A 4,830-nucleotide genomic window follows, 5' to 3' on the forward strand; every position below is an offset into this window, starting at 1 on the left:
AGGGGTTGTCACTGGTAGTCGCCCCAAGCGCGTCCGATGCTTGGACCATTCCGAGGCGGACCTGAAGCCTCTTCCGTCTAGCCGTTGGGTCCTTCTCGCCGCATCCCTCGCCTCGCACCCCGATTGCTATGCGGTGAGGCTCCTCGGCCGCCTTGGAACTATCTGTGTATCGGACGCGTCGCGGGATAAGGGGTTGTCACTGGTAGTCGCCCCAAGCGCGTCCGATGCTTGGACCATTCCGAGGCGGCCCTGAAGCCTCTTCCGTCTAGCCGTTGGGTCCTTCTTGCCGCATCCCTCGCCTCGCACCCCGATTGCTATGCGGTGAGGCTCCTCGGCCGCCTTGGAACTATCTGTGTATCGGACGCGTCGCGGGATAAGGGGTTGTCACTGGTAGTCGCCCCAAGCGCGTCCGATGCTTGGACCATTCCGAGGCGGCCCTGAAGCCTCTTCCGTCTAGCCGTTGGGTCCTTCTCGCCGCATCCCTCGCCTCGCACCCCGATTGCTATGCGGTGAGGCTCCTCGGCCGCCTTGGAACTATCTGTGTATCGGACGCATCGCGGGATAAGGGGTTGTCACTGGTAGTCGCCCCAAGCGCGTCCGATGCTTGGACCATTCCGAGGCGGCCCTGAAGCCTCTTCCGTCTAGCCGTTGGGTCCTTCTCGCCGCATCCCTCGCCTCGCACCCCGATTGCTATGCGGTGAGGCTCCTCGGCCGCCTTGGAACTATCTGTGTATCGGACGCGTCGCGGGATAAGGGGTTGTCACTGGTAGTCGCCCCAAGCGCGTCCGATGCTTGGACCATTCCGAGGCGGACCTGAAGCCTCTTCCGTCTAGCCGTTGGGTCCTTCTCGCCGCATCCCTCGCCTCGCACCCCGATTGCTATGCGGTGAGGCTCCTCGGCCGCCTTGGAACTATCTGTGTATCGGACGCGTCGCGGGATAAGGGGTTGTCACTGGTAGTCGCCCCAAGCGCGTCCGATGCTTGGACCATTCCGAGGCGGCCCTGAAGCCTCTTCCGTCTAGCCGTTGGGTCCTTCTCGCCGCATCCCTCGCCTCGCACCCCGATTGCTATGCGGTGAGGCTCCTCGGCCGCCTTGGAACTATCTGTGTATCGGACGCGTCGCGGGATAAGGGGTTGTCACTGGTAGTCGCCCCAAGCGCGTCCGATGCTTGGACCATTCCGAGGCGGACCTGAAGCCTCTTCCCTCTAGCCGTTGGGGCTTTCTCGCCGCATCCCTCGCCTCGCACCCCGATTGCTATTCGGTGAGGCTCCTCGGCCGCCTTGGAACTATCTGTGTATCGGACGCATCGCGGGATAAGGGGTTGGCAGTGGTAGTCGCCCCAAGCGCGTCCGATGCTTGGACCATTCCGAGGCGGCCCTGCAGCCTCTTCCGTCTAGCCGTTGGGGCCATCTCGCTGCATCCCCCACCTCGCACCACGATTGCTATGCGGTGAGGCTCCTTGGCCGCCTCGGAACTATCTGTGTATCGGACGCATCGCGGGATAAGGGGTTGTCACTGGTAGTCGCCCCAAGCGCGTCCGATGCTTGGACTATTCCGAGGCGGCCCTGCAGCCTCTTCCGTCTAGCCGTTGGGGCCATCTCGCCGCATCCCCCAGCTCCTCGGCCGCCTCGGAACTATCTGTGTATCGGACGCATCGCGGGATAAGGGGTTGGCAGTGGTAGTCGCCCCAAGCGCGTTCGATGCTTGGACTATTCCGAGGCGGCCCCGCAGCCTCTTCCGTCTACCCTTTGGGGCCATCTCGCCGCATCCCTCGCCTCGCACCCCGATTGCTATGCGGTGAGGCTCCTCGGCCGCCTGGGAACTATCTTCGTATCGGATGCATCGCGGGATAAGGGGTTGTCACTGGTAGTCGCCCCAAGCGCGTCCGATGCTTGGACTATTCCGAGGCGGCCCTGTGGCCTCTTCCGTCTAGCCGTTGGGGCCATCTCGCCGCATCCCTCACCTCGCACCCCCATTGCTATGCGGTGAGGCTCCTCGGCCGCCTTGGAACTGTCTTCGTATCGGAAGCATCGCGGGATAAGGGGTTGTCACTGGTAGTCGCCCCAAGCGCGTCCGATGCTTGGACTATTCCGAGGCGGCCCTGCAGCCTCTTCCGTCTAGCCGTTGGGGCCATCTCGCCGCATCCCCCACCTCGCACCCGGATTGCTATGCGGTGAGGCTCCTCGGCCGCCTTGGAACTATCTTCGTATCGGACGCATCGCGGGATAAGGGGTTGTCACTGGTAGTCGCCCCAAGCGCGTCCGATGCTTGGACTATTCCGACGCGGCCCTGTGGCCTCTTCCGTCTAGCCGTTGGGGCCATCTCGCCGCATCCCCCACCTCGCACCCCGATTGCTATGCGGTGAGGCTCCTCGGCCGCCTTGGAACCATCTTCGTATCGGACGCATCGCGGGATGAGGGGTTGTCACTGGTAGTCGCCCCAAGCGCGTCCGATGCTTGGACCATTCCGAGGCGGCCCTGAAGCCTCTTCCGTCTAGCCGTTGGGGCCTTCCCGCCCCATCCCTCGCCTCGCACCCCCGATTGCTATGCGGTGAGGCTCCTCGGCCGCCTTGGAACCATCTGTGTATCGGACGCATCGCGGGATAAGGGGTTGGCACTGGTAGTCGCCCCAAGCGCGTCCGATGCTTGGAGCATTCCGAGGTGGCCCTGAAGCCTCTTCCGTCTAGCCGTTGGGGCCTTCCCGCCCCATCCCTCGCCTCGCACCCCGATTGATATGCGGTGAGGCTCCTCGGCCGCCTTGGAACTATCTGTGTATCGGACGCATCGCGGGATAAGGGGTTGGCACTGGTAGTCGTCCCAATCGCGTCCGATGCTTGGACCATTCCGAGGCGGCCCTGCAGCCTCTTCCGTTTAGCCGTCGGGGCCTTCCCGCCGCATCCCTCGCCTCGCATCCCGATTCCTATGCGGTGAGTCTTCTCGGCCGCCGCGGAACTATACCTGTTATTGCTACTGCATCCTTCGGCTGGTAACCTCCTCTGCCGCCTTGGAACGTTCTCTTTGTCGGACGCGTCGCGGGATAAGGGGTTGGCACTGGTAGTCGCCCCAAGCGCGCCCGATGCATAGACCGCTCCGAGTTGACCTTTCTTTCAGCCTCTCACATGCATAGACCTCTCTGAGTCGACCCTGCAGCCTCTCACGTTTAGCCTTTGGAATCTCGCCTCACAACATGATTGCTATCCTTGATGCATCCCTTGCCTCGAGCCCTGATTGCTTTCTTGGCTGCATCCCTCCTCTCCTCACAGCCCGGTTGTCATCACTGCTTCATCCGTCGCTTCATGCATTCTGGCTGCTGGGCCCTTCCCACCGCACACCTCGATTGCTATCTCTTCTGCATCACACACCCCGATTGCTATCTCTGCTACATCCCTCGGCTCTCACTTCTGCATCCTTCGCCTCCCACCTCGATTGCTATCAATGCTGCATCCGTAACCTCACACCCCGATTGCTATGCGGGGAGGCTCCTTGGCCGCCTTGGAAATTTCTGTGTGTCGGACGCACCGCGGGATAAGGGGTTGGCACTGGTAGTCGCCCCAAGTGCGCCCGATTCTTAGACCGCTTCGAGGTGACCTCGTAGCCTCTTTCGTCCAGGCTTCCTGCCTTCAACGCCCTTTTTACACCTCGATTGCTATGCGCGGGCTCGTTGGCGTCTATCACCTCTCTGCGAAGAGTGGCACGATGATTGTTGGGGTAAATCGTAGCAGTCCGATCTCTGGCCTTGGGCCATTGTGAGGGCTGATCGATTTCCTGTGCGCATCTCGTGTTCGCCCAGTAACAGACTCGACGACTTGTAATCGGTCTTGTTCCCGATTGTTCCTGGAGGTAGTCTTCGGAACTCTTGGATTTGACCTGTCACTCGAACTGTCCTCTTCCGAGGATGCTTGTGTGTGTGTGCTTGTGCCATTTCCTTGGCGGTATTAACGAGATATTAAAGAGCGGAGTGAGCGCCTCGCCCAGCTATGTTTGGGGCTCTCACTCCCTTACCCGGTGTGCGACCGCTTTGCACGTAGGTTGCGGAGCATCGCGACTCTTTCGATGTTTGGCGGTTGTCTTCCGGTGATGCGTTGGTCCCGAAGTGCACGTTACTAGCATTTCTGCCATTGTTCTCGATCTTTGGCACGTTCCTTCGTTGCAATTGGATATATATCTCCGTTTATACGCGCAGGCTTCTCCCGCCTATTCAGCGCTGTCCCACTCTCAGCACTCTCGTGGTCTCCTTGGCTTCTCTCTCCCGTGAGCGAGCTCTCTTCTCGAGTCTTTTCCATGTCCCATGGAGGTTGCCTTGCGAAATTCGGGCACACAAACGTGACCGGATAAGAGCGGAATTGCCTATGAGGAGAAGCTCACCTTAGGGAGCAGCAATGCCGAGTGTTTCGACAGAGGGTAGAGGGGGCGTTGTTTGGGCGGTTGCACAAAAGAGTGCTACGGTTGCACTGAAGGTTGCTTCTTCGTCTCCGACGAACTCTTCGAGGCAAAAAAGCTTGTATACGGGGTCGAGGTGGGACTGTTCGTGCGAGTTGCGCCACCAAAAGTGCGTAGGGGGCATATACCTGGGAAATGGATGTCTCTGAGTGGCCTTACTCGGTCGCGTGCACGGTGCATTCTCTAACGGCAGGACTGTCGCGAGCATGTGCGGTTCGGATGTTTTCGGGTAAAGGGTTCCGTACGGGATGTTCTTCCCAGGCTCCTGTGAACCGAGACTCTGCATCGTCGTGCTCCGGCTCCCGTGGGTGCTTCATGCCTCGTCGAGCTGTTTGTCGTGGACGATTAAGGCCGAGGCCTTCCTTCGAGAGGGGAATTGTTCAGGCTGGTC

Source organism: Cryptomeria japonica, unplaced genomic scaffold, assembly GCF_030272615.1.
Source record: "Cryptomeria japonica unplaced genomic scaffold, Sugi_1.0 HiC_scaffold_734, whole genome shotgun sequence".
Lineage (NCBI taxonomy): Eukaryota > Viridiplantae > Streptophyta > Pinopsida > Cupressales > Cupressaceae > Cryptomeria > Cryptomeria japonica.